The 10,459-nt window shown below is 45.4% G+C and overlaps 1 protein-coding gene across 1 annotated transcript in view; it reads left to right on the top strand.

The window, feature by feature from the left end:
• Positions 1–228: 228 nt before the first annotated feature.
• The window catches only part of ZNF407 (zinc finger protein 407), a 441,403-nt gene continuing 431,172 nt past the window's right edge, over positions 229–10,459 (top strand). The window contains exon 1 of the mRNA XM_034762507.1: positions 229–490. The gene's annotated coding sequence lies outside the window, so the exon portion shown is untranslated. The remainder of the gene's footprint in view (positions 491–10,459) is intronic.

Genomic DNA, 10,459 nt, shown 5'->3' with positions numbered 1-10,459 from the left:
TCTTATATAGACTATTAACCCCCACTCCCCTCCCAATTTTTACATTTGCTGTCTGTTCACCCTAGGCCCCAGCGCTGCACTACCACCCGCGGGCACCGCTGCCAGCAGGAGCACTGAAGCACAGCCAGCCAATTCCACCACCGCCCCCACGTGGGGCCAAGGGGGGGTGGGGGTGCGCGAGGCCTCTTCGGGGCCAGCCTCTGCAGCGGCGCATCTCAGGGAACACGAAGCGGCGGCAACTCCGGCCGCGCGGAGTTTTGGGGGTGGGAGGTGAGCGAGTTCTCTTACAAGCTCCTGCACGCGCCAGCTCCTCGCGCTCCTGTTCCGGCCGCGTGTCACGTGACCGCACGTCGCCTTTCTCTTTCTCTCCTCCTCCCCTCCCCCCAGCGCTACGCGGCCTCATTCTGAGAGTGACGCAGAACGGCGAATCTACGGCGCGCCACTTGTGACCAAGATCATCACAAGCGGAGGCGGACGGCTCCCCCGAGCGGTAAGTGAAACCTAACGGGCTGCGGCCGTTTGGCCTTCTTGGGAGGCTCCGTCCCGCAGGTTGCCATTTGCAACCGTTGTAGGCGCCTCCTATGGGTGTATGGGGCACCTGCTGGGCCGAAATCGGCCTTGCGCTTCCCCCCAGGCTTTTTGGGCCTCTGCGCTGCCGTCGTTTTCTTGCTTTTGTGGGCGGGTGGCCAGGAACTCGTTTACTAGCCAATCTATTTGCATGTCCCGCCTCCAACGCCATGAAAGGGCGTGTGAATGGCGGGACCGCTGAGGGCTGGAAAAACGTAGCGAGCTGTGATTGGCTGGCGCGCGTGGGGCTGAGATGGTTCTCCCTCCCCGTCAAATGGAAAAAAAAAAACTTAACAAGGAAGCGAGGGAGTGCGCATGCGGGGCGGCTCCCTGTTCCTACGCGTTAGGACTGCGCGTGCGATTTGAGTTGTGGTGACAAGGGGCCGCACATGCGTGGAGCGTGTTGAAAGGTGGAGTAGGGAAGCGCCCATGCCCTGAGCTTTCTGTGCCGTACGGCGAAGGCGGCGGAGTACGCACGCGCGAGAAGCGCCCTATTTCAAAGAGGAGCGCGCATTCTGAGCGCGCTGTGCCGCCATGTTGGCTGTGGGGATAATGGCGCATGCGCGGCCCCAGGCACGCGTCTGGAGCTGGACTCCGGCGGCTTTGTTTCCCAGCGTGCATTGCGGCTTGCGGGCCTAGCCGGCCTTCCACCAGGGCCGCGGCCCATGAGCCCTGAGCCGCCCCGACCCTGGCGCGTGTCCTGAACGGGCTGGGGCGCGGCGCGACCTCGACCAGGCGCTTGGGCCCTGCCTGGCGCCTGCCGCGCCCCGGTGCTCAGGGGGATGTGAGGGCAGGCGAGGGGAGCTGGAGGCCTGGGCGCGATAAGATGGCTGCCCGGTGGTTCAGCCTGGCCCCTTCCTGACCTGGCGCTGCGCAGGGTGACTTGTGACCTTGCCACGTAGCGATCGTCCTTCATAATTGCTCCAGTTTTAATTCGTTTCAGTCAAACCCCAGGCTCAGTTAGCGCAGTGCTGCGCTGTAGCCTGTCTGCGTCTGTGCCCTGAATAAAAGCTGCCTCCTGCCCTGTGCCTGATTGTTGTGTTGCAAACAACATCACTTGGTGTGGGGACGTTTTCAATTGTGCGAAGGTAGGGTTACCATATCCAGTAAATAAAAAAAGAGGACCCTCCACGGGCCCTGACCCCGCCCCTTTCCCCAGCCCCGCCCCAATTCCGCCCCTTCCCCGCCCTAACTCTGCTCCCTCCCACTCCCAGCAACGAGGAAAGGGCTGCCCGAGCGCTACCGGCTTCCCGGTTTGCAGGGCAGCCCCCAGAACCTGTGCCCCCGGCCGGCGCTTCCCCAGCACAGCTGGAGCCCGGGAGGGGAAGCGTCCAGCTGGGGCACAGGGTCTGGAGGCTGCCCGGCAAACCAGGAAGTCGATAGCGCTTGGGCTTTGGGCAGCCCCGTTGCCTCCGGACCCTGCGCCTCCTGGGCTCCGGCGGCGCAGGGTCCGGAGGCATGGGAGCTGCCCGAAGCCGGTAGCGCTCGGGCAGCCTGGCTCTTAAACAGAGCCGAAGAGTCAGGGGAGGAGCAGAGCCGCCATTTTCCCGGACATGTTCGGTTTTTTGGCAATTTCCCCCGGACGGGGGTTTGAGTGCCGAAAAGCCGGACATATCCGGGAAAAAGAGGACGTATGGTAACCCTATGTGAAGGGTCACTTATCCCTAACTTGCGGAGAGGGGAGAGTGAGTGTGCATAAAAGAAATTCATTTTTATAAGAACTTCAATAAAATTACATTGAAAAAATATACAGTCTGCATAAAGAAAGACCCAAGTTAGCAACACTCTTCCCCTCTAATTTCTTCTAAGCAGCCCTTTAAGGTTCTCCTTCTGATCCAGCTTCACATACTTTCACTCTACTCCTTCAGTCTCTTAAAACACTTTTCATGAGGCCTATAAACCCTGATCTTCAGTTCAAAGTGGGGGCGGGTGGGTTGGTTGGTTGGGGAGAAAACGTGGGGGAAAAGTTCCAAAGTGGAACTTCCATGCTGCGTCTTAACATCCCCATAATTTTGTTGCTTTAACCCAGGCATTCTCAAACATCATTGCACTGCAACCCCCTTCAGGATGGGGGACTGAAGCCCAAGCCTACCCAAGCACCGTTGCCCTGGGAAGGAGGCAAAGCCAAAGCCCCAGCCCCATCCCCTTGGGTGGGTGGGGAGCCGAAGACCAAGACCCATTGCCCCAGCTAAAGCCCTTGGGCGTTGGCCCTGGGAGGTGGGGCCCTGGGCCACAGCAAGTCTAGCACCAGCCCTGGTGAACCCATTAAAACAGGGTTGTTATAACCCTTGTTCCCTTATGCCACCTTAGAGTTTTGTCTTAATTTAGGTTTGTAAGAGCCAAGATCAACGTTTTTTATTATCTGTAATATATGAAGCAAATGTGTGGTATCTATAGGATAATAACTGGAATCCAAAATTGCTGGGAGTTTTTGTAGAAGGAATGATTTGCTGATGGTGCAGAGCATTAGACATGGGCTGTCTGGACTTTGTCCCATTGAAGGTTGCATTAGCAGCTCTCCAGCAGCTCAGCTAATGTATATAATTAGAGCAAATTACAGCTATTCTTATTCTAATAATATAGAGGTTTGGCCTGAAGACAATATGAATCCCAACATCCCAATCCTCCATTATGATGTAAGGGGTAAGGCTACTAGGATCAAGATGGAACATCGGATGTATGAAAGATGAAGACAATTACCAGTTTCAGTTTGGTCTGTTTTGCAGTCCCCTAAGCCAGAGTTTCTCAACCTAATATGGGTCATAACCCAAAATGAGGATCCCAGAATGTGTCAAAGGGTTGCATGGGAGGCCCAAGGAGGAGGTTTAGGTTCTGTCTCTGAGTTTGTGTAGGAGGCCCTGAGGTGGGTGGTTGCAGAGCCCACTCTGCACTCACCCCACAGGTGCAGCTCCAGTACCAAGGAAGGGGCTGGCTGGACTTGGCTTCCCACTCTGGATGGTGTTGCTTGGTGCATGGGGTCGCACCACTGTTTGGGTTTGGCCTACCCGCCTCTCTCTCATGATGATGGGGCTGGCTGGACTAAATTTAAATGAGTGGCACTGCAACTCCATGTATTGGGTCATGATGGTACTTACACAAATTTGGCCTGGCTGGTCCCCATCGACCAGCCCAGTCTGTCCTGAGGGGCAGGACTAGGGTGACCAGATGTCCCAATATTATAGGAAAAGTCCTGATATTCAGGGCTTTGTCTTAGTGGTCTATTACTCCCTACCTCCATCCTAATTTTTCACATTTACTATCTGATCACCCTAGGCAGTAGCCACTGCTATGGTCCAGAGTGTGGTTATTTAGGACTTATTTAATACTTACTTATGGGTAACAAATATTTACTAAACCAGATTTTTTTTTTTTTTGCACTAAAGCTATTTACTGGGTTGGACAGGCCATCAAGATTTACAAATGAGTCCTGAGCCCAAAAAGGTTGAGAACTATTGCCCTAGACGATTCACAGCAAATTATATTCATTGTAGAGGTAACATTATAGTCATGCCAGCTTTATTTCATAAATTATTACAACATGGACATAGAATCAGATTGTAGCTCTTACATATAATATATGGAGGCAAGCAGTAATTGTATAATCCATACATTTAAAAAAAAGTCAAATGCACTGATATGACATGAGAATGATGGACTGTGACTTTTTCAGTATGTTCGAACATCTCAGTTTTATTAGAATTTGGGGAAATCCTAAGGTAAAACACTGAGAGAAACCTTTACTATCACTCCTGCAGAGTTTTTTCTGTATATAAATAACTTCAATCACTTCTAAGTTACTTAAAGTTTTCTTAGTTTAAAACCTGTTAAAATGTAAGCTTAGTTGCATATTTTTATAACAGCATACAACATGGACTGAAATGAATGAGTTAGACTCTTTCTTTATTTCCTTATAGTCAATGCAGCTCTTCACTGAAAAATAAAAAGGCATTAATGAAATATTTTGGTTGAGTGTATAAACACCAAAAATTCAGAAATACAAAGTTGTGTTTTCCTTAATTATAACGTGAACCTTTGCATGTAGGCAGTCTTGTATTTCTGTATATGTTGTCATACTTATGGCCAAATAGGTACAGTATATGAAATGTGGTTGAATAGTGGTTGCTATGGGGCAATAACTGCATTTTCTAGCATTTGTGTATTTAAATTCTGAGCTATTATGTTGCAAAAACTTATTTTCTAGCATTGAAGTTTGTTGTCGTCTTTTGTAAAAAAAAGAGTCTGCACAGGGTGGTCACCCTTTGGAGAACAAGAAGGAAAAAAACCCACATCCTGGTTTCAATGGAGTTTTTGTCTAATAAAAGATACCACAGCTCAGTGTTTGATCCAGTCATTATTCATTTAACAAATACATTTTTACATACGTATTTTATGTAGAAATGAAATGACATTTTGTACACTATGACATTGTGTATCAGTGAGTGCAGAGCATCCTGCAGCGCACACACAGTATGAAAAGACAGACTGTAACAAGATTTAGACCACTAGATCTACTGGACCCATTTCAGTACCACCTTTAGAAGGAAGGTGGGCTGGGCTGTGAGTCTATCAATTCTAGGCTTTACTTTATTTGTGTAAAGAGATGGGCGGTGAACATAATTATTTTGATAGTTTACATACCTTTCTCTTGTCACCAGGTAACCAAACAAGCACTTTAACTTGTTTTGGAATGTTCTAAAGCATTAATATGTTGCTGAGGGCATTATTGCTGTGTGACCAGGGAACATCTGAGAGAGCTACTGTGTGATAGAAGCTGCATCTAAATCAAAAACATTTTTGTTGTCAGAACCGTATTTTATAATATCACTTTCCACAGGAAATGACTCAAAGCAAACAGGAAAATGAATAGAACAAAAAAGACAATGTTTCATGTATAAAAATATTTGATCAACATATAGATCTACATTGTATAAAGTTTAATCCTGAAAAGCCTAGGATAGGCAGCCCTGGAAAATCAAGTCCTTTATTTATCCATAGAACAAGTACTGAATGGCCAGTGGAAGTACAAATTTGTTTGTGTGTCTGGCCCAATGTAACTGGAGCTAGTGGGATTTCTTCAGGAGCAGCAAAAAGGTGGTTCATTTTTTAAGACTCTGGCATCTCTGCTAAGACAACAAAACAACAGGTAGTTGCTTTACACAAAGTTTTTGTAAATCTTAAATAAATCCCTAAGCCCTACCTTTTTTTCTCATTCTGGATCTTTTCCCTATTTTCTGTGAATGTGTTTTTTCCCTCTACCGATAAGGAGAAATGAAACTACCAATAAAAAAATTGAACACATTATTGGAATAAAAAATTGGTCTTAATTAAGATATTAAAGTATTTAGCTACTACATATTAAAACAGTGGAGAAGCACAGCACTATAAAGCATTAAGGATCCGATGTAGCCACCAGTAACCTCTTGTCCGTGAAAACGCTACAAGCCTCGTTTGCTCCACAAAAGAGAAATCAGAATGCTAAAGTGGGAAACTACGGGTATGTCTTCTTAACGTGGCCGTGTAGTCGCAGCACTCCCACCCCCACCATCCACAAGGGGAGTAGCTACCAGCTGGTGCACTGTCTGCACTGCCACTTTACAGCGCTGAAACTTGCATTGCTCAGGGGGATGTTTTTTCAGACCCCTGAGTGAGAAAGTTTCAGCGCTGTAAAGTGGCAGTGTAGACAAGGCCTACCTCTTTCTTCTGTGGAATTATTGACTAGTGATTCTGAGTCTGGCCAGCTCTGTTTCTCCAAATGCCAACTAAACTTCTGAAATTATTGAGGATTATTCAGAGCATACTCAAGGATGTCTGGGACATGCTTATATGTTAATGTAGGTTCTTATCCACATCTTAACACCAACAGTGAGGTCTTCTAACAGGGGCATATTTGTTCCAAACTTAAAAACAAACAAACATACTTTCCTGTAGCTTTTGGTTAGAGGGAAGTCCTTCTAAAGTGCCCCTTGAATTATAGAAATGTAGCTCCTCCACAATGCTTAGTGGGTATTTAAACCCCAATCCCTAGTGCAACAGAGAGCTCATTTTTACTCTCACCTGCTTTTTACATAGACGTGAAGGTTAGGGAAATCCTGAAAAGGGCATTAGTGAAGTTCAGAATTTGGAATACTATTTTGGGAGAGGTATGACTTTTCTTCAACAGCTCTGCCATGTGTGGTTGCCGGGCTGAGTACCTTTTTGTTTTGTGCTACAGCAAGCCAGCCTTTCCTCTGGCTAGTTAGTCTAACTGCTTAGCTAGAATTTGTGACCTTACAGAGCAAAGGAGGGTTGCAAACATTCTTGGACTGCTCAGGTTCTTGGTGTTAAAGGAAAAGCCTCATTACATGTCTGCTGTTGAGACAATTTAAGTACTTATCCTGATTTTGTGTATGTATCATGCACAGTATCTTGGGTCCCATGAGGTATAGTTTGCTGAATGTTCTGCCTTTTGGGGGTAGTAAAGTAAACCTAATTTCCATGTTTGAAGGATGTAGATCACGATACTTCTTATTGTTAATCCCAAAAATATCTACTGCAAGGTCTAATATGCACTTGCCTCAATATGTTCAAGAGGCAGGTTCATGGCAGTTTTTACACTGATCTTTCACTTTGACTGTTTTGCAGAAGAATCTTTAAAAATATAAATAATAAGGAAGATTTTATTACCATAACTCTTGGTTTTGTAATATCAGAACATTATAATCTCTATTAATATAATATTTTTGCTTTGTGCAATAGTTGTATCAAATTTTAACCAGGGTATAATTCACTCACATCAATTTCAATATTCATGTTTTATGAAACTTTTTTTAACATACTTTAGATTTTGATATACATGCAACTTAAGGACATTTTTACACTTAGGATTTACTAAAAAAAAAGCTTGATAGTGATGTGTGACATGTATCTAAGAGGAGGATGAGTTCTTTTATGGATTGACAGCTGCCTTTCATAATGGCGAGACACTACTCTCTCTTTAAAGGTCATTACTTTTTTCTTTTCTTTTGTAAAGCCTGATTTTTTTTTTTTTATTCCTACCCTACTAAAGTTTATACTAAATGCCTCTGCAATTTCTCAAGAACGATCTTGTGGTAAAGGATAATTTTTGTAGGAAAGTTTCCTAAAATCAGCCAAGGCATATATGAAAAGTTATACAGTACAGACCCGTTTACGCGCAGATGTCGGGAGTCAAGCCATCATGACCGCATGTTAACGGACCGCGAGTTAAGAGGGCCATGCTGAAATAGCTTAAGATACCTATAAATACATGTATAATTATCTAAGATTACATATGTATTCACAGCATCCCAAATACTGCAGGCCTGTCTGTTTATGGTGCTTTGCAAGAATATAAATTCAAATGTGTAATCTAATAAAAACATTATTATTACTACACAGGGGCGATAGTAGCTCAGGATACTTACCGGTACCGGGCAGGGGCGGCTCTAGCCCCCGGAAAGGGCGGGGCCTCGGGTGGAAGGAGGGGGGCTAGGAGTCAGCATCCCCCAGCCAGCCCTTCCGGGCTGCCTGGTCTGCGCCGCCAGGGGTTCCCGTGGCGATTTAAAGGCCGTGGGGCTCCGGCTGTCACTGCTACGGTAGCGGTGTCCGGAGCCCCGGATCCTTTTAAATCGCCCCTGGCAGCTGCTCCCTTTGCCCCCCCCGCCAGTCGGCAACCAAGGGGGGGGGGGCAAAAGGGGCAGGGACCTTAAAGTGCTGCAGGGTCCTTTGCCGTGGCAGCGCTTTAATATCCCTGCCCTTTTTGCCTCCCCTGTTGGCGGCCCTGCTGGTAGGGTCCCTACTGGCAGGGCCGCTGATCGGGGGGGGGGGGCGGGGGGGCGAAGGTGGCGTGGAAAGGGGCAGCAACGTTAAAGCGCTGCCGTGGCAGCACTTTAAGGATGGCCCTTTGCCATGGAAGCGCTTCAGGGATCCTTAAAGTGCTGCCGCAGCAAAGGACCATCCTTAAAGCGCTGCCACGGCAGCGCTTTAACGTTGCTGTCCCTCCCCCCAAATCTCCCATTGCAGTTGTGTGCAAGGAATGCAGCCTCAGGTCCCCACATCTAGTTGACATTTCTATTACAAAAATGTACAAGTATCTCTGATCAGTTCTCACAAAATAGTGTAAAAAGAAATTACCGTACATTAAACTCTGTTAAATTGGAGTTAAGCTTGTAAATCTGTATCTGTGACTTAAGGGAAAACCTAATGTTTTAATCCAAACTTTTGAAAGCAGATGTAACGCATGTTACCACATTGTGGGTCTTTGTCCCTCTCTAGTGGCTGATCTGCATAAGACGTTAATGAGCCAGCTACTGCTCGCTACCTATGAGGTTGCTTAGTCTTTTATCTCAAGCAATTTATTCTCTCTTGGTGATTCATAGCAGGCAGTTGACGCACATGGAAATGCAGAAGTAAGATACCTCTCAAAATAACTGTATTTCCAACTATGTTTCTCTCATTCATAACATAACCATACACCTGCACACTGTACACTTTCTGCAGTGACAATATAAGCTGCATTTTGGTGTTTGGTGTGCACCTGTTGCACACTGTGTGTGTGTCACTTTCACCTATTGTTCGGTTGGAAGTGATGCATTACAGCTTAGTTCAGATGATCACTGTGAAGTTAAAGCCTGGTCAGGGGATAGGAAACTCCAAAAATTCTTAACAAGAGTCATGCTCCCATGGATATCTTCACTGGCTGCTTCCCATGAATTCCTTATTTTGTGTGTGTGTGGTGTGTGTGTGTGTGTTTGTGTGTGCATGGGGGGGATTGGGATGGGAACTTGCAGAGGAAGGCAGAGGTGAATCTCTCTGTTCGTCTTTCCCTCCTCCCTCTCCCACTTTGTTACATCTCTGTCTTTTTCACCTGCAGAGGCCAATTCTTGTGATGTACCCATGTGGGGAAGATGATGCCACAGAGGTGATAGCTCTTTCTTTTCATATTCCCCATCCCAGATACACCAGATCTGGGTTTTCTGTAGGTGTGAAAGGAAAGAAAGTATATCACCCTATGTCTGGTAAATTGTTAAATGGGTTGTATATTTCTGAGAAGTCAAAATGGGAAAAAATGATAAGGCACCAAGAAGCATATTGTTTTTTATACTTTGTTGTTTCAGCCCCGTCAGAAGCAAAGTGCACTGAATACTAAAAATGCTAGGCTAGCATACATATTCTTTACAGTGCACAGCCTGATTGTTACAAGTCTGAGCTAATTTTTTTTGGATTGAATCCAGTGCTAGCATAATGCCCTAGTTCAAAGATAAGGTACATAAAAATGTTTTATGGATGTCGTCTTCAAGATCTGCCAGGCTTCTTTTCTATTGTTTTCAGTGTTATTAATATAACAATGGGATAATTTGAATTGTGTTTCTATTTTTTTTTCTGTTGTTCAAATTTTAATTTTAAATTATTTACAAGTTGGATGCATGAAGTTGAGGGGCTAATGAATGCTTAAATAAAGGCCTTCCTTAAGCATGTTATGCTTCATGTTTTGAATTCATAACACAAACCCTAATGAATGTCTTATTTTAAAATTTATGAGTTGCCCTATTTACAACTTTTACCTAAACTGTGAACGAATATTTTTCTTGTTTAAATTAAAAGAACTGTGCTTTTTAACAGGTTACAGCTGTTAGTTTGTAATAGTATAGATGGAAATACAATACAAGAAATGAAGAAAAAGCCTGCAGCTGATCTACAGTGATAGGAATATAAATGCCCTAATGTCAAACCATTCAACTGTACCTATTTTGAAGGTACAACATAGAGTTTTCACTTCTGGCCCCAAGCACATTATGTACCGGAATCCATGAAGTTGTGCTCTTGATGTCTAAATTGTGTTGGGTTACTGAATAAACATTTTTTAGAAGCTAGTATAGTCTCCTTAAGTCTTCCT

The sequence above is a fragment of the Trachemys scripta genome, chromosome 2, assembly GCF_013100865.1.
Source record: "Trachemys scripta elegans isolate TJP31775 chromosome 2, CAS_Tse_1.0, whole genome shotgun sequence".
NCBI classification, from domain to species: Eukaryota; Metazoa; Chordata; order Testudines; family Emydidae; genus Trachemys; species Trachemys scripta.
Note: the sequence above shows the minus strand (reverse complement) of the source record. Positions and strands in the feature narration are given on the sequence as shown.